This window comes from Canis lupus, chromosome 3, assembly GCF_011100685.1.
Source record: "Canis lupus familiaris isolate Mischka breed German Shepherd chromosome 3, alternate assembly UU_Cfam_GSD_1.0, whole genome shotgun sequence".
Lineage (NCBI taxonomy): Eukaryota > Metazoa > Chordata > Mammalia > Carnivora > Canidae > Canis > Canis lupus.
Genome location: NC_049224.1, coordinates 84,804,499 through 84,830,040, shown reverse-complemented (window position 1 = coordinate 84,830,040; position 25,542 = coordinate 84,804,499). Strand labels below are relative to the sequence as shown.

At 40.8% G+C, this 25,542-nt stretch overlaps 1 protein-coding gene and 2 long non-coding RNA genes across 4 annotated transcripts in view; 1 reads left to right on the top strand and 2 right to left on the bottom strand.

Moving 5' to 3' along the window:
- The window catches only part of RBPJ (recombination signal binding protein for immunoglobulin kappa J region), a 224,898-nt gene that overhangs the window by 51,297 nt on the left and 148,059 nt on the right, over positions 1–25,542 (top strand). The gene's annotated exons all lie outside the window — the stretch shown is intronic.
- On the bottom strand, positions 339–6,588 carry LOC111095310. The gene is made up of 4 exons (XR_005357344.1): positions 6,351–6,588; positions 2,300–2,531; positions 1,940–1,991; positions 339–721 (listed from the first exon to the last, which is right to left on the bottom strand). It is a non-coding gene; the product is annotated as an uncharacterized LOC111095310 (long non-coding RNA).
- Positions 12,100–25,491, bottom strand: LOC119871263. Of its 2 annotated transcripts, none has more exons than XR_005357347.1 (3): positions 25,352–25,491; positions 24,544–24,673; positions 12,100–12,783 (listed from the first exon to the last, which is right to left on the bottom strand). It is a non-coding gene; the product is annotated as an uncharacterized LOC119871263 (long non-coding RNA). The 2 variants fall into 2 exon arrangements; XR_005357346.1 differs by having other exon boundaries at positions 12,100–12,780.

Here is a 25,542-nt window from a genome sequence, read left to right as displayed (position 1 = left end):
GAGTGGAATGGATGCAAACAACTGATTTTTTTGCCTTTCTCATTTCTACACTGCTAGGTACCATAATTCAAGCAAACTGGTGTTTTTATTGTGACTTGTACAAATATGCCAATAATACTAACAACAATAACATTTAACACTAACACGGCAAGCGAATGGCAGAGCCAGGGTTTGAATCTGAGACACTCAAATGAGATCTTGTTCTAACCATTAGGCTCCACTGCCCACACACAGCTGGTCTTTTAGGTAAGTTCTCTCGTTTCATTAAATCCTCTTTATTTCTAATACAATCAATGGTTTCTTTTTGTTTCCTGGCAAATAAGTTCAGTTCCTTTCTCTTCTGTTTTTTTTTTTCTTCAGAGAGTCATTAGCTTCCCACACTTTTGTCTTAGCATCAAAATGGCCCACAAAACGTACCCGGAGTGAAATAAAAATGACAAGCATAGCTCTTGCATTCTAGCATCTCATAATGAGGTCTGATAAAATATCTCCACCGATAAATTTCGACACCTTGAGTGAAGTGTTCCACTCTTCCGTGATTTTCATCCCCTGGCTCCGAGATTATGGCAGAGATAAAGGCCTCCTCTGGGCCCTCTGACAATATCCAACAAGGAAACATAGAAGTGGGCTTTATAAACATCAGCAAAAGTGATGGATTCTGAACATTAAAATGCATAGTGGAAGAAACAGCCATTTCCACGATGTGACCTGTTTACAAAATCTATTGATTGAAGGAAAGAGATCAATATTTTAACTCCATCTTATACCCCCAAAGAACCACAAAACCACAGGAGAAAGGCTGGAGCCTCAAGGAACCAAGGCGATTATTTTAAATGGGATGAAACAAGTGACCTGGCCAAGCATTTCTGGAATCTATTTTGATTCAACAAATCACTTTTTTTTTTTTTTATGGCCAATCAGTTCAGCCCAGTTGTAAATTTAGGACATGCGGCCCAAAAGGAAATGTACTTGATCCAATTCTTTGTTTTAAAGCTATATTTATTTATTTGGGAGAGAGAGTGGGGGAGGAGGAAGGGGTGGAGGGGCAGAGGGAGAGAGTCTTAAGCAGACTCCATGCTGAGCAGGGAGCCCAACTCAGAGCTTGATCTCAGGACCCCAAGGTCATGACCTGAACTGAGACCAAGAGTCTGACACTTAACCAACTCTGTCACCCAGGCGCCCCGATCCAATTATTTCTAAAGTGTCTGTTTTATGTGGGGCACCCGAATGGTGCAGTTGGTTAAGCATCTGCCTTCAGCTCAGGTCATGATTCCAGGGTCTGGGAATCGAGCCATCCCCCACGCCCCCCCCTTACCCCCCACATTGGGCTCCCTGCTCAGTGGGGAGCCTGCTTCTCCCTCTCCCTCTGCCACTCTGCCTGCTTGTGCGCCCTCTCTCTCTCAAACAAATAAATAAAATCTTTCTTTAAAAAGTGTCTGTTTTATCAGTTCCCATTTTCTTCCCATCTGAATGTGTTTGGGAGTCTCAGGGAAGCGATTGTGACTGCATCTCTTTAAGTAAGAAATACTGTATCACCTCCCTATAACGATAGCCCATTAATTGAGCCCTGGCTACTTGACATCCGTCATTAGAGAAATATTTTAGTGTGGCAGTTGAGTACGTGGTTTTTGTGGCCAGTTCCACCATTATGTGGCTGCAAGCAAATAGCTTGGTCTCTTTGACTTGGTTCCCTCATCTGTAAATCATAACACCGAGGCCATAGGATTGTTGTGAGAATGAAATAAATGCATACACATAAGGGTTTTAAAAGAGTACCCGGAGCCTGGTGTAAGCTGGCTATTTTTTCTTTTCTTTCTTTCCTTTTTTTTTTTTCTTAATGTTGCTCAGCACCGTCTAAGTTTGGTGTTATCACTCCCGCATTACAGTGAAAGGAAGCGAAGTTCAGAATGGTAAATCATTTGCCCAAGGTCTCACTTACACAGTGAGCAGCTGCTTTTCCTTCTCCAGATGCTCCAGCAGTATTGTATGCACTGTAAAAAAGAATTAAGTCAGTCCTTTTTTTGTCTAACTGGCATCCTGAAATGATTAAGATTCAGAATAGCTGGTGCATGGTTGGACTTGTATTTCCCCAGATGGTAAAAAAGGCATTAGTGAATCCACTGGAGGGCTGACTATGAGAGAATGTGTGGAGCTGTAAATTGAAATACCGGAAGGAAAAAAAAAAAAATTATGAGTGGTGACATTCATGTTCTCCTAATATTCATCCTTAATGGCATTTATGTGACCACAGGTGTCAAGGTAGCAAGCTCCTCTGTGACACAGTTGACTGTCTTCTTACCTGTCATCTGATCTGTCTCTTCCAACAAGTTTTCCTTCCCTATTTGGGATTAAACTCAGTTGTCCTTTAGAGAATGATAGGCCCCAAGCCTCCAATTCCCTTGGTTTCATGAAGATGTTGCCTTGCCCATTACTCAGCCGCCGACTCTCTTTTGTGTTGGACTTGCTGTGAATTATTGTTGGGGTCATTAGGATCATCACTGTTGTAATTCTGTTTCATTTCCAATCTGTCTCTTCAAAACAAAAATCAAAGCGGGCAAGCTCAGAGCATATACTCTTATGGAAAAAGCACTCAATCAAGCAAGGTCAAGGTCTCATTGGTATGAAAACTGAGACTCTCGGGCAAAAGGAGATTAGAAAGTGTTTCTGTGAAGTGTCCCTTTTTGCAAAAGTCAAGGAGGAACAAGTTACTAGCCATGAATGATTTCTGTCCTTGTGAATTCCAGACACCTTAATATTTAGGTGGCACAGAATATTATTAAGAATAACAGGATGTCTCTAGCTTAGGCAGGAAACCATTTTCAAAAAGTGTCAGAGCTGATTGTACAAAAAGAATATAATTACAAATAGTGATGGTGGATTCCATTTCAGGTTTGGAGGTGAATAAAGGCGGCTGAGAGACTATAGGGGTTTCCTGTTTTGAATTTGGGAGAAGCCAAGACTTTTGTAAATATTTTTAGATGTACTGTTTATGGAAGGCAAAGAATACTAACCCGGAATGTTGGATAGTACGGCTGAATGTTGGTTTGTACGTCCTAAGTAATTTAGGCTATTGGACGGAGTACCAGACTCATGTAGGTTTCCCTTAATTTCTTGCCTAAAAAGGGCAATAGTGAGAAAATGACTTTGACCAAAACATTCAACAAGTATTTATTAAAAGCCTGTGGCACAAATGACATTCTGCAGAAGGCACTTATATTAGACCCAAAGGAAGGAGAAGATGAAATACACACTTGTGAGGATTTATTAAGGGACAGAAGAATAATAAAATTACAAGCATGAAAGAACCTGAGAATAATTCCCTACTAATATATGGAAGAGCAGTATTTCTTCCCCCAGATGACCACATGGCTTTCTCCCTCAAGTCTTTCAAGTCTTGCCCAAATATCACCTTTGCAGTGAGAAGGTTCCAAACCATTCTATCTGCAAATTGCATAAACCACCTCGCAGACCCTGTCCCTCCCCCACTGCCCCGTTTGGCTTTTCTCCATCACCTTTTAGCTTCTTTTATAATTTTGTCGTTTCGCTTACAATATTCACTCACCTGTAAACGTAACCTTCATAAAAACAGGGAAATTTTGCATTTATTTTGCTCATGGCTGAAGCCCTGGCAGGTAGTAGAGTACCTGGCACATGCTACAAGTTCAAACACCCTTGCTTAATAAAGTGTTGAATAGTGTGTGTCAGATGACATACTGGTGCTGACAATTTTCAAAAATAAGTAACCTTCGGCGATGTTAATGAGGAAAAGCTTCTTGGAAGAAGGGACATGTGGGCCTTTCAGCCCAAAACAAATTGATTTGATCAAACGGGGCGATTACAGCATAGGTTTGGGGTTTTAGACCAAACTCTGCCTCTGTTTGGCTAGGGGACCTAAACCAAGACACTTAACTTTGGTTTTCGTGGATCTCTGAAGATACCTACACCTGGAACCAAGGACTTCTGACTCTCAGTGAGTTTGGAAAACAAACAAACATAACAGAAAAGCTTGGAAAAAGAATTACTGCATTCTGTTCTTGGTCTCTCCTGGCCAAAACTGAAGTCGCAAATACTCAAGGTGATGCCTGGCACAAAGGTCACCTCTGTTGGTGTACTCTGGGTATGGCCGGGCGGCCCTGGGTGTATTGGTGAAGAAAGGATCCTTCCCACTTTGGGTGGCTGGGCCCCATTCCTGCCCTCGCAGGGCCCTCATGATGCCCTTTATTCCAGAAGCTCTGCGGGGCGCCCATCCAAGCCAGCCTGCTCCCGAAGTAACCCGTACTCAAAAATTATGTCTTCCTGTCCTTTGCTCTCCAAGCAAAAAAAAAAGTCTGTCTTCTCAGTCTCCTGCCAGTTAGGACTGGATTCTGATGAGCTAATTCCCTCTAGGGTGGGAATGACAGATTGTTGGCTGGGCTAACCTTCTGTCTTCCTCACCACCAAAGCGAGGCCCGATGCTAAAGAAGGAGTTGGAAAGGAAGGGCGCCTAGAATATCCCGTGCCTGGAATCTGCCTGCACTTTTACTATATGAAATTATTTCACCCACAACCAGGTAGATGGTATTACCCTCCGAGGACCTGAAGGTCAGGAGAGGTAAAGCATGGAGAGACTGCAGGAGTTTCTGTATTATCACAGCACTGAACTGAATAAACGGGCCTCGAAATAGACCTCTGGATCCCCTAACCGACTTCTGGGGCAGCGTTGGGGGCTGTGAAGAGTCCTTTGCAGCTTCCTACCACAGCCCCATAAACCCTGGCTGTGACCCTCAGCGCGTAAGCCCTGTGAGGAACTCACTTCACTTCTCTCTGCTCTGTTTCCTCAAACGAGGGACAGTAAGAGTGTGTGCTTTAGTTATGTCTTGCTTGTAACAATTTGCTCCAAAACTTGGTTGCTTAAAACCACAACAGTCATCCCTACAGGCCAAGAATTTGGGTGCAGCCCAGGGTCGCTCATGACATTGCAGTCAGGTGTCGCCTGGCATGTGCAGTCTTCCGAAAGTCTGACCGGGGGCTGGAGCATCCACTCCCAAGACGGCTCACCAGCACAGCTGGCAAGTTATTTGCTTTCCCCGTCAGCCTCTCCACAGAGTTGCTTGAGTGTCTTCACAGAATGGCAGCTGGCTACCCAGAGCAAGCAATCCAAGAGACCAAGGTCCAAGTCTCCGGGACTTCATGCTTACCTTCGGAAGTCACGTGCCATCACCCCTGCCATATTCTGTTGGTCACCCAAGGCAGCCCCTGATTCGATGTGGGAGGGAACCACATGAGGGCCATCTTGGAAGTTCCGACAGCAGCATCTACCCCACAGGTTGTCGGAAGAGGTAAATGAAACAACCCATGTTAAACCTGGAACATGGTAACTACTGAACACACGGTAGCTACTATTGCAGAGTGCTGAATGCCAACCTATACTAAGGCTGGTTCGGACTCTTCACTTTGCCCTGAGTTCTATTCTATTGGATTTTAAAGATTTTATTTATTTGAGAGATAGAGGGCGAGCACAGAGGGAGAGGGAGAGGCGGGCTCCCCACTGAGCAGAGAGCCCGATGGTGGCAGGGCTCCATCCCAGGACCCTGAGATCATGACCCGAGCCAAAGGCAGACGCTTAACCGACTGAGCCACTCAGGTGCCCCTGTTCTATTGGATTTTAACAGGAGACTCCCTTATGAAATACTTGGGCCCTCATTAGAATCCAACAGGAAGAATCCAGAAAGCCACAGAGCGCAAAACAGCAGCAAAAGCAAACACCAGTTCAATGAACTGATGAAGCAAACAGCATCTGGGGGCCAGGCTCCGAGGACCAATGCAGCTAGTCGGCCCTGGCGGGCTCAACAGCTCGACCAGCCTGGGAAGCACCTGGGGCAACCTTGTCACTACCTCCTAAACAAGTAACAGCAACAACACATGTATCTCTAGCTGTAGCTTGGTCACGCAGGTGTCATGTCTTAAATAGTGTAGTAGAGTGTTTCACAAACAGCTTCATGGTCCAATACATTTGGAAGGCTATTAAATCCTTTTTTTTCTGGAGACTCACAGCGCACCTTTTGTGGCATTAAAGACTCTAGGAAGTCCTATGGGTAAACAATAACACAATTGGTAGGGGGAAAAAAAAACAAAAAAATGTGTTTAGTTAGATGTGACCCAGCACTTTGCAAACTTGTTAGAGCACAACATGCATTTTGTTGTTTTCCTCTGCAGGTGTAAGCCTCCTATGTGGAAACATTGCCTCCTTCCTAAAGGCACGATCATGCATAAACCACTAAAACTTGTTGACTTAGTCGCTTCGTGATGAGTGTGAGGTGGAGATAACACACACTTCACGGGGCTGTTGAGAAATAAGAAAGGTCCCTCACCTGGCATCTGGATTTGACAGTAAGAACTTGGCTTTGGCAGTCAGAGCTCAGACCCTCTGGCTCCCAATTCCAGCACCACCTTGAAGGAGCTATTTGACCTTGACCCCAGCTTCTTATCTCCCCTTCAATTTCTGGCCCAAAAAACAAGAATTCTTGCACTTCTTCTGTAGCTTTAACACGGGGATAAAATAAAAGGGAGCCAGTGAAAGCCCAGCCCTTGCTCTGCACCCTGCCAGGGCTCTCTGGTTGTAGGGGTTTCGGGGTGATTGTGCGGCCAATCACCACGACTGTGAGGTCACAGTGCTGATGACAGGGCTGATGAAGCCTGTCCCCCCCCCACCTCCGAGCGCATGCGTTTCTCCCCCTCTATGGTGCCACGCAAACCATCAGCAGCAGTGAGATGTGGTCATTTGCAGAGTGGCTCCGCCAGGGGATGGTGCTGGCAGTTGGAGACAAGTGGGTGGCGACCGATCCCGAGAGCTTCCCAGAAGTGGTGGGGTTGCAGGAGGATATTTAAAGGCAGGGAGGCAGGTGGCGGGGCAGATGGGGGTGGCAGGGTTTACACCCTCAGGACAGCCGGGACAACGGCTTAGAGGCCTGAGTGGCGGCGGCTGCAAGACGCCAGCTTTGCTGGAACAAAGCAGCAGGTGAGGACCACAGCGAGTCCCCGCTCCAGGCACCCGGGGAGGGCTGAGGCCCAATAAAACCCTTGGCAGCGAGACTGCGGCCCCATTTGCCTTTTTCAATCAATCAGCCAACAATTGATGGACAGGCCCTGAAGCAAAGCCCCAAGATTCCCGCCTCCCCCACCTTCTCCCAAGCAATAGCTGCACAGATAACTGTCTAACTTCTGAGACCGTCTCCTCCCTCCTGAAGCCACAATCAGTCGTCCAGAGATTTATTTTTATTATTGAGCTCCTATTTCTGCTTTTGCCATCACTGCAGATCAGTTTGGGTTTTGTCTCCCAGCCAAGTGCTTTTCATATTTTCCAGATCACTCCAAAGTCTGTATGTGCTGCCTGGAGCAGGTTTAAGGAACAATCCAAGATTTCTTTCTGAATAAGCAGTTATTTGTACTTTGTTTTGCTTTTCTTGGTTACTGAAGAGAAACAGTGACATAAAGAAAGCGCTGGTAACACTTAGCATTGAGCAGCACAAATGTCAATGGTAGTGACTTTGCAAATAAATAGTTACATTGTCAAGCACACAAGAGTCTCATTGAGGAAATCTGTGCGGTGACTGCTAACAGGGTTAACACTTTAGGCGCAATGTAATCAAGGAAAGACTGTAAACTTTGTCCAAATTGACCTCGGAATGTACTAAAAGCAAATGCCAACCGAGGATCCCAGGATATATTTCCAGACCAGTCACAATGCATTGGGAAGAGAGGAGAGAAGAGAGAAGAGGGAGGGTGGGGGAGACTCTGATAGAGAGGAACTCTGTTTATGGGGAAATGGAAAACGTTTCCTTAATTGTTTCAGTGATTATGGCAAATCCAGTTATACTCTGTTTCGTTCTCTATTTTCATCCTGGTTCTACTCAAAGCCAAGATATATATTTTTTTTAATGAGAGGGAAAATGCAATTTGCCACTTTGCACTATTTTTCCTTGTAAAGGATGTTATTGTAAAGAAACTAGAATCTCTTTGGCAAAAACTTAAGTGACTAAACGCTTAGGACTCCCACCACCCTCTTCCCAGAGATTTTGGCAGATGACAGTGTGGGCGAAGCCTGTCTGTCCTGCCTCCCAGTTTAGGGGTTGCCAAATTTAGCACATAAAAATACAGGATGCCTTATTAACTTTGAATGTCAGATAAACTACAAATAATTTTTTGGTATAAGTATGTTCTGAACGTTACACAGGACCTACTAAAAAATGTTGTTTATCTGATGTTCAAATTTAACTGGGTATCCTGTATTTTGTTTGATCACACCGTTCCAATGGACTATAGATGTATAGGTTTATTTCTGGACTCTCAATTCTCTTCTCTTGATCCACACGTCTGTCTTCATGCCTGTATCACACAGTCTTGATTACTCTAGCTTTATACATTTTGAAATAGAAAAGTCTGAATCTTCCAACTTTGTTGTTCTCGTTAAAGACTGCTTTGGCTACCCCGGGCCCCTTTTATTTCCACATGAATTTTATTTCTGCAAATAAGCCAGCTGCGATTTTGATATGGATTGTGTTGAATCTGTGGATCAGTGCTTGCTTCGGGAGCACATATAATAAAATTGAATCTGTGGATCAATTTGGGGAATATTGCAACCTTAGTTATATTAAGTCTTTCCATCCATGAACATGGGATGTCTTTCCACTTATCTAGGCCTTCTTTAATTTATTTCAATGATGCTTTGTAGTTTCCAGTGTACAAGTCTTATGTTTTTTTGTTGTTGTTATTTAACTTATTCCTAAGTATATTTTTTAGTGCTATTATAAATAGAATTTTCTTAATTTCATTTTCAGATTGTTCATTGCTAGCGTACATCAATAAGATTGATTTCGGTATGCTGATTGCTATGACATTTAAGATTGAAAGTTTGTTTTTTGTTTTTTAAGATTTTGTTTATTTATTCATGAGAGACACACAGAGAGAGGCAGAGACATAGGCAGAGGGAGAAGCAGGCTCCATGCAGAAAGCCTGATGTGGGACTTGATCCCGGGTCTCCAGGATCATGCCCTGAGCCAAAGGCAGATGCTCAACTGCTGAGCCACCCAGGCGTCCCTAAGATTGCAAGTTTGAAGAACAACTGTTCTAGTGAGTTATAATTTACATTTTGATGGCCTGCTACAAGGATATTAACTTTTCTGGGGATTTTTGCTAGCCTGGCTCTTTGAGAAAATGCCAGTGGCACTGGCTAAGGGACCACAAACATATAACCTGTCAGACTAGGGGCTCAGGTGAATTGATAGAAATGAGGAGAAGCAAGATCCCCACAGGCAGATGTGTTGCCCTTTGGTACTGTAATTGCCTATTTCTCTCATTAGACTTTCAAACTCTAGGGTCTCCTGCACAGTTGTCTCTTAAAGCACAGTCTGGTGCCTACTTTAAGTGTGTTGCCTGACTAAATGGAAGGGGAAAAGTGGAACTCCTGAGTTCAGCAGGATCTTATATTGCTTAGGGGCTTCACATCCTACTGTGGATAGTGTGGCTCATTTATAAGCACCTTGCTCATAAAAAACAATAAACCAATTTCTAGGGCTACAAAAGTATTATCTATTATCTATATGACATACTATGCTATTTTTATTGCTGTCATTTCATAATACTTTTAAAAATACATTGCATAGCATATTGGCCTTTATTATTCTTGTTTAAGATTATTTTGACAATTTTTGACTTTTTATTTTCTAATATTCATTCCATTACTCAGTCCTTAGTGGGACTTCAACTGGATCCAGTAACATTTTTATATTACTTGGGAAATATTTTATTTTCATGATTTTTTTCTAATCTAAGATTTTGATATATCTCTCCATTTATTAAGACATGTTTTATTTTACTTCAATGAAATTGTACTGCTTTCTTTCCTTTTTTTTTTTTTTTTTTTTTTTTTTACTGCTTTCTCTAGGTGGGTTCTAGACTTCTTTATTTTTTAAGATTTATTTATTTATTTATTCACAAGAGACACAGAGAGAGAGAGGCAGAGACACAGGCAGAGGGAGAAGCAGGCTCCATGCAGGGAGCCCGATGTGGGACTTGATCCTGGATCTCCAGGATCACGCCCTAGGCTGAAGATGGCACTAAACCACTGAGCCACCTGGGCTGCCCAGGTTCTAGACATCTATAGTTCAATTTGTTCATGACACTATTTTTAAAGAATTTATTTTGTATATTCTTTTTTTTTTTTTTTTTTTTTATTTTATGATAGTCACACAGAGAGAGAGAGAGAGAGAGGCAGAGACACAGGCAGAGGGAGAAGCAGGCTCCATGCACCGGGAGCCTGACGTGGGATTCGATCCTGGGTCTCCAGGATCGTACCCTGGGCCAAAGGCAGGCGCCAAACCGCTGCGCCACCCAGGGATCCCTATTTTGTATATTCTATATGTAACTCACTATTACTAATATAAAGAGAAGTTATTGGGTTTTTTTTTAAATATTTATCATATGCTCAGTCACTCTTCCAATTCTCTTGTAGGTTTTAATATTTTTAATTGAGTCATTTTGGATTTCTAACCATAAAAGTACATAACATGCACAAAAAATAACTTCACCTTTTCTTGTTCAGTATTTTAAAGCTTCATTTGCTTTTCTTGTCTTATTACATGGTTAGAACCTCCTAGATAATGATAAATAATAGTGAAGATACTCGTTTACCTGTTTTGAAGTAAAAAATGTTTTCTCTTGAAAATCCTTTATCCAATACAAACTATAATACAAAACAGGAAACCAAACCCTTTTTGGATATAGCCAGACCCTCTTTGGATATAGCCATAATTATATTTAGGAGATATATATAATATATATAATAATGAATAATTCCCTGAGAGCAGAGTAAGCTCAAGTCTCCATGGGATAGAAATGCAGACTTGAAGGAATTTTTCATTCTTCAAATTCTTGAAAGAAGTGATGGGAGAGAGGAGCCAGGAAGAATCTGATCTATCCAAGATGGCAGATTAAGAGTTCAAAGATTAGGAACAGCTGGGGAGAACAAGAGACCAGAGATCAGAAAGCAGGATTTTCTTGGGCAAAAGCCAAGAAAACCAGCTGGGAGGTGACCACTGTGTCAAAACAGCTTTATGCAGAAGCCAAAGAGGGAATGCAAATCTCTGATAGGAAAGAATTGTGAAGAGTAATAGAAAGTCTTGACAAGCAGCTTCTAGAACAGAGTTTTTAAGTTTTAAAAATATGACTGTCATCTTCCTATCAAAGTAGTGGAATCCTTTGCCTAGCACAGTGACTTGTATACAGTTGGTCACAAAAGAAAAAAAAATTGTTGATTTAATAGACTGGGAGAGAGAAAAGTAACAGTATCTCAGAAGCCAAAGAAAAAGTGGTGATTTCTAATACAAAAAGAATGATTTTTTAGGGTTTAAGTAAACACTTTATTGAACTATAACATGCATACAGAGAAGTTACAAATCATACACCATAATAAATTATTAGCTCCCCCTAACCACCACTGAGAGTAAGAAACAGAACATCACCAATTCCCTAGACATTGCCTTTGAGCTCTCTCCTAGCCACTACCCCTGCCAAAGAGTAATCACAAAGCAACATAGATTCGTTTTAGCTATTTTTAAACTTTGTATAAATTAAAATCACACAGTATGTACTCTTTTGTATCTGGCTTCTCTCATTCAACATTGTGTTTTTAAGATCCTTCCATGTTGTTTCATGTATTTTCACTGCTGTATTGTATTCCATTATATGATTATAGCACAATTTACTTATCTATTCTATTGTTGATGGACATCTAGGATTAGTACAGATTGGAACTACTAAGAATAGGGCTGCCATAAACATCTTAGTAAATGTCTTTGGATGAACATATGTAAGTTTACATAGGGTCTCCATCAAGAAGTAGAATTACTACAGGTATCTTTATTTTCAGCTTTAAGAGACATTATTAAACAGTTTCCCTGGGAAGCCCAGGTGGCTCAGCAGTTTAGCGCCACCTTCAGCCCAGGACCTGATCCTGGAGACCCGGGATCGAGTCCTACACTGGGCTCCCCACATGGAGCCTGCTTTTCCTTCTGCCTGTGTCTCTGCCTCTCTCTCTCTCTCTCTCTCTCTGTCTCTCGGGAATAAATAAATAAAATCTTTAAAATAAATAAATAAATAAACAGTTTTCCAAGTGGTTATAACAACTATGTTCTACTAACAATATATAGTTCCAGTTGCTCTACAGCCTCACCAACTTTGAGTGGTCTTTTAAATTTTAGATATTCTGGTGCGTGTGTAATGGTCTTACATTGTAATTTTAATTTGCATTTTCCTGATGACTAACAAGGCTAAGTGAACATTTTTCCTTTGGTTGAAGAGTTCAATCATATCCAAGGTAAAATATCTAATAATACAAGAGTATAGGGGTGCCCAGCTGGCTCAGGAGAGCAAGCAACTCTTGATTTCTCAGTGTCATGAGTTCAAGTCCTACATTGGGCATGGAGGCTACTTAAATATATATATATATTTATAAAATAAAGCCCATGGTATTAGTTTCCTAAAGCTATCATATCAAAGTACCACAAACTAGGTGTTTTACAATAGAAATTTATTTTCTCAAAGTTCCAGAAACTAGAAGTCTGAAATCAAGGTGTTGGCAGGGCCCCACTTTCTCTAAAACCTATATGGGAGTCCTTCCTTGCTTCTTCCTTGCTTCTAGTGGTTTATCAGCAAAATTTGGCATTCTTTGGTTTGTAAAAGCACCACTCCAATCTTCCGTCTTCATGTGATGTTTTCCGTATGCGTCTGTCTTCGCATGCCTGTCTTCTTATAAAGACACAAATAATATTGGATTAGGGGCTCTCCCTACTATGATATCTTAGTTATATCTGCAACCGTTCTATTTCCAAATAAGGTCATGTTCAGAGGTTCTGGGGGGTTAGGGCTTGAAAGTATCTTTTTCTGGTGACACAGTTCAAACCATAACACTCCTCTTAACTTTTTACTCTTAATAATTTAGTACATATCCTAGAGAAAATCCCTGTGCATTTATACATGTATGTATATAGTATGTATATGTGTGTTTACATATACACAAGCATATGCCATATATTATCACATCATGGATGCTGACACTTTTTATTTTTAAAACATTTTATTGTGTTTTTAAAATATCTAACATCAAAAATAAATAAATAAATAAATAAATAAATAAATAAATAAATAAAATATCTAACATCAAATATACCACTTTAACTATTTTTAAGTGTAGAATTCAATGGTGTCAAGCACATTCGCAATTTATGCAACCATCACCACTATCTGTTTCTAGAATTTTTCATCATTCCAAACAGAAACTCAGTACCTATTGAGCAATAACTCCTCATTCTTTCCTCCCCCATCCCCTAGTAATCTCCATTCTACTTTCTGTTCCTATAAATCTGCATATTCCAGATACCTCATGCAATATTTGTTCATTTTTGTCGACTTATTTTCTTATTTTACTTAGACTAGTGTTTTCAAGGTTCATCCATGATGTAGCAAGACTCAAAAAGTCATTCCTTCTTAGGCTGAATAATATTCTTCTATTGTGTGTATAGACCACATTTTGTTTATCTACTAATCTACTGATGGACATGGCCTCTTTCCATATTTTGTTATTGTGAATAATGCTGCTTTGAGCACTGGTGTACAAGCATCTGTTTTGAGTGCCTGTTTTTTATCCTGCTATACTGCTTTTGCCACTTAATAAATTGTGGCCATGTCTTCAAGTCAGGACAGATGGGGCTACCCCATTTTTTTCACCACTTGCTTTGTATTCCATAGTATGATGGATGTGAGGATGACATTCTATGGAAGTAAAATTTATCCTGCCTGGGGATGCTTGGGTGACTCAGTGGTTGAGCATCTGTCTTCGGCTCAGGTCTTGATTCTGGGGTCCTGAGATCGAGTCCCGCATCAGGTTCCCCGCAGGGAGCCTGCTTCTCCCTCTGCCTGTGTCTCTGCCTCTTTCTCTGTGTCTCTCATGAATAAATAAATGAAATCTTAAAAAAAATTATCCCACCTGGGTGGTGAAAATGAAGAAAGAATCTGAGACTATACAATGCAAATGTAAGTTTTCTCAAAATGGGTTTTGTGGAACCCTGTGATTTCCCAGACATACTCTTATAAGTCCACACGTTTTTTTATAAAGTGCAATTTTGTGCTTTCATTTTTGAGATAATCTAAAATGTAGTTATAAGCATTATTCGGATCATCTGCATGAGCAGCTGTTGAGTATTGCCAACCCACGTTGGTACCCTAATTTATGGGCAGTTTCTATAATTGTCATGATGCCAAGTCAAGGATAACACAAAAAGAATAGAGGTAGACCTAGCAAGTTCACTCTGTTACAGAGCCAGTGATGTCATGTGCACTATAGGAATGAAGGGGTTGAAGTAGCTCGAATAGAAGAAAGTAGAAGAATGGGACCATCACAGAGTCACAGTAGTGAGAATCTGAGTAAAAAGAACCTGTGACAGTAGTCAGTGCTATTTTCATGGGGGGTGGGGGCTGGGGGGGAAAGGCTGCAATAATGTGGACCGAAGAATTTCTCTAGAAATATTTGAATTTAATTTTTTAAAATTTTCCTTTTATGGTTTGAATTTAATTTTTAAATTCACTCTGGGTTCTATTATTGCACATGTCAAAGCTGTAAACACAAGGAGTCTATAACTAGTTTTCTATTTATATATTTTATTTATTTTTTTTAGACACTATTTATTTTTTTTTTAATTTTATTTATTTATGATAGTCACACAGAGAGAGAGAGAGAGAGAGAGGCAGAGACACAGGCAGAGGGAGAAGCAGGCTCCATGCACCGGGAGCCTGACGTGGGATTCGATCCCGGGTCTCCAGGATCGCGCCCTGGGCCAAAGGCAGGCGCCAAACCGCTGCGCCACCCAGGGATCCCTATTTATATATTTTAAAGTTGCGTCCTTTGAAAGGTAATTTAAATCAATGATACATGTTTATTCCCTATCAAAAAGTTCCATACGTTGCTCAAGTCTGAGAAACACTAGCCTAGCAGTTAACTTGATGCAGAATTTCCAGACCACAGCCGTCACGATGGGAAATGTCAGCACAAACAGCTAAATAGGTCTTTGGCCGGAGAACATCAGTTTTTGAATGTGAATATGGATTTATATGTAAATGTTACTCTATGCCAAAGTCAGAATGAATGATTCATGACATCGGGCATATCCGAAAGATCGGGCCCAGGAACTAGGCTGGTTTTCCATCCTGCCCTGTTTCCACCACATCTGAACCCCAGCTGCCTCTTTTCCAAATGAGAGATCGATAACAGTACCAAACTTGCATGTCTGCCTAAGGATTGTGTGTAACATATTGAAAGCATCTGGGGGAGTATTAGGGGTGTTCAGTGACAGCTACTGATAGGACAGGGTCATTTGAGCTGTAGGTTTTGAGCATGTTCCATGAGCTTTATGTCATGCTTAAGCCTTTTCCACACATGGGAAAATATTCTCAACTGGGTAACCGAATACTACACGTATAATCAAAGTCATATTTACTAATGCTATTATTATAGGATGCAAAAATACAAAAAAACAAAGTAAAAACTCTTAAAGTCTCATTAATTGAATTTTTAAAACTATTTCTTTTATTTATTTGAGAGAGAGAGAGCACAAGCGGGAGTAGGTGGGCAGAGGGAGAGGAAGAAGCAGACTGCTCGCCAAGCAGGGATGTGGGGCTAGATCAGGCTGAGTTCATGACCTAAACTGAAGGCAGATGCTTAACTGACTGAGCCACCCAGGTGCCCCATTAACTGAATTTTTATCAACTCTTCCTGGTTCGTTAAATTCTGCAGAGCAGATATTTCAACTCTCAGTGTTAGAACTATCTCTAACGTCTGCCGATCCACTTTTACACGGAATATATTGTGGTCTTGCCCCTGCAGCCCTGGTCATGAATAAAATCATGGAAATATGAATGTCTACATGGATATACATCTATAAGGCGTACGCGAAGTTGAGCTAAACCTATGCTGACTTCAGACCATAAACTGGAAGCTTGTTGTATTTTATAACCCTGGCATCTGTTTGCTTTCTTGTGATTATTTTTATTCCAAAATTGGAGTGACATAAGGTAGAGATTCTGGTCCCTCTCAGTTTACAAACAGTAATCATATTTTAAACAGGTACACGGCCTAAAACAACATTAATGAAAAATGATGATCATCATGTTGAAGGGTTTTGGAATGTTGCTTTACTTAGACATTCCATCTTTCCCCTTATTAGTAATAAAAATGTTGAGTAATAAGTAATAAGGTTGGGGACATGCCTAATGGTGTTTTCCCTTAGCACCAGAGTCTGTCCACTTCCTCCCAACTTTACTGCAACCATATGGTCCACATCATCCTGCACCTAAGTAAGTCCTGTAGCATCTTAGTTGGTTTCCTTGCTTCTACTCTAGCCCCTTCCCCATACAATATGTCAGAGTGGCCTTTCTTAACTATAAATCAAATCATGTCACTGCCTGCTTAAGACTCTCCAACTGTTCCCACTGCACATAGCATAAAACCCAATCCTGACTGCGGTCCTACAGCCGTGCCTGATCTGGCCCATGCCTTCCCTCTCCCACCACCACTGACACCACTGTCCCTCTGGCTCACCATGCTGCAGGGTCACACCTTTTCTCTCCTCAAATACTCCTAATACATTCCCACTTGAGAGCTATGTCCTCTGCCTAAAAATGCTGTTTTATAACGTTTGCATGGTTATTTCCTTCACGTCACTCAACTAACTCCTTAGAGACTTCCTTCCCCACACATGCCATCACCCTGAGTTTACCACCTTGTTTTATTTCCTTTAAAGCTCTCAGTACTCTGATTTCATCCCTACCTTTTATTGGGAACTACCTTATGCTTTGATATCTCCCTACCTTAGACTATAAGCTACTGGAGTGTCTTGTCACTAAATGCCTAATATGAAGCCTAATGAAGGCACAGTGTCTTGTCACTAAATGCCTAATATGAAGCCTAAATGAAGTGGAAGTGAATGGAAGTCTTTCAGCAACATTGTTTGAATGAATGAATGAATGAGTGAGTGAATGAATACCCAAGTTCAGGAATCACCTAAGTTCTAGTCCTAGCTTGGTTGCTGAGTAATGGAGTAACCTCTGGCAGGTACTGAACCTCTTTAGGCCTCAGATTTCCCTATGAAATATATTTAGTAAGCTAGACTAGATGATCATTGAGGGCTCTTCTTGTTTAATACTTCCGTGGTCTGTATTCATTTATTATTTCCCCCTTTCCTTACCTTCCTTCTCTGTCTCTCTTTCTCTGTCTCTGTCTCTCTCTCTCTCTCTTCCTCAGCAGCACTCCCTTGGATTCATAAATAGTTCTAAATCAGTTGGAGATATTTTATGCATAAACACAGAGTTCTCAAGGATGTATGGTCTGTAGACACTGAACTGTCATCACAACCACATGTTGTAGTGTTTATTTTCCTGCCCAGCCAGCCCCATCAGAACCACACCCTCCACTGCCAAGCCACAACCCCACCCTGCCTTTGGAAATAAAAATGGAATAGCAGGCTCCCTGGCTTTTGGAAAGAAAAAAAATAATAATAAAAAAGCTGCATAAATTTCAGCCAGTATGATGTTTCTGGAGAAATCAGGGTGTCACTGACAGGATTGACAACTTTATAAAATTTCTTAATATAATAAAGTCTGTGAAGACAATAGGGACAAATTTTAGATACTGCCAAAGATAATTTATTTTTCCTTTTTTTTTTTTTTAAGAGAGAGTGAGGAGGGGGTGGTGGGCAGACGGAGAGAGAGAGAAAGAGAATCTTAAGCAGACTCCATGCCCAGTGCACAGCCAGAGCTCAATCTAATGACCCTGAGATCATGACTTAAGCCCAAATCAAGAGTCGGATACCTAACCCACTGAGCCACCCAGGTCATGCATGCCTGCCAGAGATAATTTCCAAATTACTTTTTCTAGTCCACTCTTAATTATAGTTCTACCCTTAAACATGCTAAACTTTTAGCCATTTAGTTTATACTATGCTAGAAGTATACATTTAAAAATATATAAAAATGATTAGAAAGCAACACTACACAGTGGAATGTACACCATTCCTTATTTCAGATCCTGTGAAAAATGGTCTCAGGAAATGAAAAAGGAATGTTTTCCCATGTCTAGAAGAGCTGAAGTCAATACCCAGCTGCAAGGATAGATTTTTAATTTGCTTGGAAATGTATATCTGCAAACCGAGTTTTTAAAATTTTAAAAGCCACTTGGAAACTTAGAATCACAGCATTTATGAGCTTGGAGAACACTGTACCTTCATTTAACAAATGAGGAAATTGAAACTCAAAGAGATCAAATGACTAGACTAAGGTCATAAAGCTCATTGGTGCTAGACCTGGAACTAAACCTCTGGTCTCCTACTTGGTAGTTCCACGATTTCCTCATCATTATATGATACTGCCTTTATGACTCTGTAATTACCTGCAACTTTTGATCCTGGGTACCAACCCAGAATATGGTCGATCGGGATATAAAATGATTACTCCATTAACTGAGAAGCCACTTGAGGAATTACAGTATTAGTTGTTATGCTGTTGTTACAGCAATTCCTAATATTTGTTGAGTTTATGTGTCAGGTACTGCACTGGGTGTGTTATTTGCCTGATCCTATTTAATCTACATGTAGTCCAGGGGCATAGATAATAATAAGATCATTAAAATTTATGTGTCATTCACTTTCCTAAGATTTTTTTTTAAGATTTTATTTATTTATTCATGAGAGACACAGAGAGAGAGGCAGAGACACAGGTTGAGGGAGAAGCAGGCTCCCTGTGGGGATCCTGATGCAGGACTTGATGATCTCCGGATCCCAGGATCACGACCTGAGCCAAAGGCAGATGCTCAATCACTGAGCCACCCAGGAGCCCCTTTTCTAAGATTTTTACATCAATAAATAATTTATTCCTCAAAACTATCCTATAAAATAATATTATTACTCCTATTTACAAATAAAGAAACTAAGTCAGAAAGAGGTTGGGTTTTGCTCAAGTTCAGACTCAAGTACATACCTTTAAACCAATGTGCAATCTGCTTCTCTATGCTTTACCATCTACTCATTTGTTTCTACTTTCCCATCACCAAACTGTTAGGAGAAATAATAAGTAGCTAGCCTGGGCTGCTTCTCCCTGTATCCACCCATCTTCTCAATAGTAGCTGGCAGTAGAGACATTTAAAGATAGAGGAACCAAAAAGAAGAGAAAGCCATCTACAATCTGAGTATCTCGGACAATCCAGGATCTTACTATCTTATCAGCAATGTGTAAACTTCAACAGGTTTCAGGGTATGGCCTCCAAATTATGTTTTCTATCCATGGTGGCCTGGTATAAAAACATAATCCGTAAATTACTGTGTGAGCTAGATTCTTTCTGCAAGAAGGAACAGAGACACTCATGTTATGTCAGTTAGTGGGGAAATGATGTGTTGCTAAAAACATATGGAGAAGCAGGGAAACACAAAAAATGGTCTCCGCAGCTGCACAGCCAGGCCTCACAGAGCAGCATTCATTTTTCTTCAGGCTGCAATAGCAGCTCTAGTCAGCCAACAGCAATTCCAGTTGTCTACCGTAGTGATGACTTGACATCTCTGTTGGCCATCTGTCTCATAATCTGCTCACTGTCAATGGACTTTTCTCTATGTCTTCTCTACCTCTTTTTGCTCCTGCCTCTGCTCTGGATCTCTCTTCTTTTGCCTCTATTTATCAGCTATGGCTTTTTTCTGTAGGACTTACAATCAAACTCCAGAAGGAAAGGGGGTCTGACCGGGAAAATGAGTAGACCTATCAGTTCACCAAATAGACGATGCTTCCATCATGCAGAATACTTACATCGAGCTATCTCAAAGTCTATCAATGGCTGTGTATCACCCACCTCCCCAAGCTGGGACAGACTCCCAGGTCCACTAGCTGCAGCCAAGGTAGCAGGATCACACAGAGCAAAGCCTGGACCTGCATGTCTAGCAGGGAATATGGAGCATGGCAGGTTCTATATATGTTTTGTCTGCTACAAATACAAATCCTCTTTCATGTACTTAGAGTGCTAATCAGAACAAAAAAATATATATTAAATTTAAGAATAAACCAAAAAATAAAAGGTCATTGCCAACTATTCTCTTATTGCTAGAGTTCCATTTTTGGCTGTGACAAACTCCAAACTGAACATCATACACTTTTTTTTTAATGCTCTTGAACATAAGCTCTCTCACCTGTTGAATCTATAGCCAAACAGTTTAGTTGACTCAGGATACAAAAAAAGCAGCTGTTACCTGACTGGGTTCTTTTTTAAAGAATTTATTTATTTATTTATTTAGTTAGTTAGTTAGTTAGTTAGTTAGTTAGTTAGTTAGTTAGTTATTTGACAGAGAGAGAGAGAGAGAATGCACATAAGCTGGCAGAGGGGCAGAGGAAGAGGAAGAAACAGACTTCCTGCTGAGCAGGGAGCTGAACCCAGATATGGGGCTCCATCCCAGAACCCCAGGATCATGACCTGAGCTTAAGGCAGATGCTTAACCAACTGAGCCACCCAGGTGCCTTATCTGTCTGTTCTTTTGTAACCCAGAATCTCTGATAATTCTAGCATTTCAAAATGGCCAAATATTGAAGGGTTTTTGGCCAATATTTTGGCCTATTGTTTTATTGATGGCATTGACTTAGGAAGAGATGGAAATAATAGTACCCTGTAGTCCATTTTGCATTTTGGAAGTGCTCTTCATTGAAATGCCACTCTTTCACTCCTTTGTACTTCTGCAGGGCTCTGACTAACCATAAAATGCAAATCCTTCACAGCTCTGCTGAAAGCTCCTTTCCTTTTCCATGAGGCCATTTTGGTTTTTCTAAATCCACCTGGATTCCTTTTTTCCTCTGAACTCACTATGGTTCATTAGCTGTGCTGTTCATGCATGACACCTCTTACTATAATTGCTTTTAGGAATCCATGAATTTTTACTTGTTGATGATAAACTCCTTGAGGGCAGAGAAAACGACCAATGCCTTATCCTCTAAGCCACTTAAAACAATATCTTGCACATAAAATGTATGAAAAAAAAATACAGGAGGGGGGAGCATGAGAAAAGGCATGATTGTGCCCACTTAAAGTTAAAATACAGCTTTTGGAATTGAGGAAAATCTTGCACTGACTCATGGTGGCACTAAGCCAAAGTGCAGAAGCAAAGAAACTATTTAAAGGTAGAAGAAGAGAAAGAATGAGAAGACACAGGAAAGAAAGAGATGCATCAGCTGGAGGGCTAAGATGAGTGGATAAACAGGAAAGAGGAGGAAATTCTTTCTAAAAGAGAGGAAGGTTAGGGTGCCTGGGTGGCTCCATTGGTTAAGTGTCAAACTCTTCATTTTGGCTCAGGTCATGAACTCAGGGTGGTGAGATCAAGCCTGTGTTGTCAGGCTTCATGCTCAGTGGGGAGTCTGCTTTTCACTCTCTCTGCTCCTCCCCCTGCTCACTCACTTGCATGTGTTTATGAGCATTCTCTCTCTCCCAAATAAATAAACCTTATAAAAAATAATAAAAATAAAAGAGAGGGAGGTGGAAGATAAGAGCAGAAGAAGAAGGCAGAAATGTGTTTTTACAATCTCTTTGAGAAAATGCTTTATGGCAACCAGAAGAGCTAATTTGGGCTTTGGGAAGTAGAGAAGAAATGGGGAAGGTTCTATCCTTTGGTCAAAGGTAAGAGAACTGAGAAAAGTAAAAACAGGATAAAGGGGAAGAAGAGAGGGAAGTGGTTGGTCCTTTTTTGGTGATTAAAATTATTCCAAACAAAATCTGTTTTTGACAATTTGCAAAATCAAAGGGAAAAAAGAAAACCACAATGAAAGGAACTTCAAAGTCTAGATTATACTTTTCTTATTACGATGGAATACTTCACTATACTTATGAAGTTACTTCCACCTTCTACTTTATTCTAATGATGATGTAGACCCAAATAGCACCCTGAAATATCAAGTGCTCTATCAACACCAGGAATGTGACCAGGTATGTGATGCTTTGAGTTAGAAATTCTGTGCAATTTGGATAATTGTAGGCAAAACTTCTAACACATGAATATAAATTGTTTGTCATTGTGGAAGAACTTTTCCAACATTTTATTTTTTTATTTTTTTATATAAATTTATTTTTTATTGGTGTTCAATTCTTTTCCAATATTTTAAACCAGAACTTTCAAATGACTGTCTAATCTAGCAATGTTCTATGGCCATCCTAAATCAGATTCCTATCATGCAAAAGTATCAGAGAAAATTCATTCTAAGTTTCTTTAAATTAGAAAGTAAAGATACAGGTGTAACATTTTTTCCCTTTGTTTTTAGGATACCTTTCTTCTCCAGTTTCCTCTTACCATTCTGACTGCTACTCTCTGAGTTTTCTTTGAAGCCTCCTCTTCCTAGATTCTTCCATTACATTGGTATTCCTTGGGAGTCCATGTTTTACCCTCTGCGTTTCTGACACTACACCATCTTGTTTGCTTTACTTCCCTTAGTTCAATTATTATTTAGAGGGAGAAGACTCCCCAAAGTCTACTTGCCACCTAATCCTTCTCTACAGAGTTTCAGAAACATAATTCCAACAGTCTGGACATCTCTAGTGTGGTCTTCAGGCACCATGAATTTCTTATGTCCAAAATTTTCTTATCTCCCCACCAAAACTTGTCCTTTTTCCTCTATGCTCCTACACCAGCATTATCATCCATCAGGTTTCCCAAAGCAGAATCTTGGATATTATCTATTTATTTATTTATTTATTTATTTATGGATATTATCTTTAATTTCTTCTTCTACACATCCATTTATCTGGTCTTTTGGAGCCCATCGGTTGGGCCTTTCTTGAACGGTCTACTTCTACCAGTCTCAGGAGACTCTGAATTATCCTCACAGCTCCACAATAAAATCTTCCTGACTTTCCTTCCCCAGATTATGTCAGGTGCCCCAACTGTGCTCTTGCATTGCACTCTGTGCCTCCCTTTTACAGTATATATTGGTTTATGCTGTGCTGAGCTGATGTAACAAATAGACCCAAATATGTAACCACTCAGTCATTAGGAACTAATTCCTGCCCACATAACACTCCTGGGCTGGGATTCAGGTTGTCAGACCAACGTGTCTCCACACATTTAGAGAACAAGGCTCCTCTTGCTTTACTTCCCTTCCACTCCCTATCCAAGTCCTTGCTAGACTTCAGTCACACAACCGTACCCAACTGCAAGGGAAGCTGGGAAATGCAGCTTTTCTGTCCACGTGGATGAAGAAGCAAACAACAGATGTAGGGGGAGGGCCATCTCTGCCACAGTAGAACTTATCACAGTTGTAATTTTACATTTTTTGTATAATTCTATCATTATCTCTATTTCCTTCCCCCGATTGTAAACTTTGTGGAGATAGGTGCATTTTCATCCACAGTCTGGTCCCAGTATGCCTCCGTAAATATGTGTTGAATTAATCGATACATCCTTATTAATCTCCATCTCTAGCATGTCCAGCCCAGAGCACTGCAGCAACTTTTAACAGACTGTCCTCTTTGCTCTCTCTGTAGCGTCTGTCCTCCATAGCGTCTGTCCTCCATAGCGTTTGTCCTCTATAGAGTCTGTCCTCCAGATTGATCTTTCTAAACTGCACAGTTGACCCTGCCATTTCTTCTACTTTACAATTCTTCAGCAGACTTGCATTGCCTTCTGAACTCTTTATCTGGCCATGTAATTCCCTTCCTGATCATCTTTCTAGCCTTCTCATTGCTGTTCTCTTTCCCCCTTCCCTCGCATCACGTACGTGTGGGCGGTCACTCACCCTCTCACACTTGATCTTAGCCAAAAGGCCGAGAAGCCATTCTCACTCACCCTCTCTCACACACTCTCCCTCTCCATCCTAGTCGCACTGAAACACTGACACTTGCCCCATGCCCACCCTACCTCTACCCTCCCCACCCCCTGCCCCACAACTGCTCATGTCTTTGAGTTTCAGCTAAGCTTCTCACTAAACTAGGAATGCCCATTAACCCCCGAGATGGTGTTAATGCCCTTCTCCTGTGCTCCCATGGCCCTCTGCCCACTGTAGGAGGTATTTTATGGTTTCCTAAAGTTATTAAGCCCTTCTTCCTCAGCAGACTGTCCTGACACATCTTGTTCCCTGTAGAGCTCCTAGCACTTAACACACTGGGTAGCACAAAATCTATATCCCGGAAACAGAGGATGGATTGAAGGAGGGAGGAATGGATCGGTAGATAAATGACATTTCGTAGAAGGAGAGTTGTAAGCCACAAAGTTTCCAAAAAACATCAGTCATCACTGGTAGCATCTGTTACAAAAGCTTCAGTGGTAAAAACATCAGGTAAAATTATACTAAAGGTAGAAGTGCCAATTATCAAAAAAGTTTTCCAAATTTCTTTCCATAATCTGAACCTCTTCATCACCATCTTATTGCAAAAATTCCAAAGAGGTGCTTTTCTTCTCTTCCATAATAACATTAATTTTTAAAACCCAAATAGCCTTATATCTGTACCTTCTGATGATGCAAATCGTCAACCAGTTGTCTCTTCTCTCGAGTTCAAGGTAGAACAGGGGATGGGTTTATCCACCGTTTATCTTACTTGCTCTTCCTGGGGCTCCCAGAGGCTGGTGGATCTCTAAATCTGTAAAATAGAAGAGGATCTGATTTTGTTTCAGGTCACCTTTGCCTGTGTGTGCTCCCGAGCCGTGGAATCTGGAGAGGGTGGGGCTTGGAGATGAGCCAAGGCTTGTCCAGGGTCCAGCCTTCCAGTGTAGATGCAATTCAGTAGCCAGAAGAGCAGACTCCCAATTTAGGAATTTGCCAAAGACACTGCCCAAGGATCATTCCTGAGTTCTTCTGACTGTGTTAGACCAACTAAAAAAAAAAAAAAAAAAAAAAAAAAGCAGCAACCTGTATTCATATGTAAATGTCAGCGTGTTCTATCATCACCTGAGCAAGAACAATAGATTTCTAAGGGCACATTATTGCCAAAGGCAAATGAATGAATTTAATAGGCATTCACAGGGCAGGAAACTTTACAATTTCCATGTAAGAGTAACAGCTACTTGCAGAAGTCAGATTGAAAAGATCCTCTGACTTAATTGATCCCGATTCCATCTGACCGTCCTATAATAATAACTGAATATTAAAAAAATAGTACTAAGTGTAAGCTTCTAAACCAGTGTCTCTATTCCAAGGATTTCACTGAATCTAAATATTCCTAAAACCCTGTTGATTAGTCTGTAAGCTGTTTTGATTTGTATACGGAGGGAAGAGGGGAAAGAACAGCACATGCTATGATTTAGCTTCAACTTCCTACCCTGCTTTATTTTCAGTCTCGTCAGAAAACCACTTTCCTTGCTTGCCTCACTCCTTTATTTTTTCCAAAGAAGTGTCCTCTTCTCTGTAAGGTCCTGGTCCAAAATAATCAGTATTGGAAGTTGGGCTGTTTTTGCTTCATTTCTGTGGTCTGAGTCATTCTCTCCAATACCAGGGTGCCCTTAGGGAAGA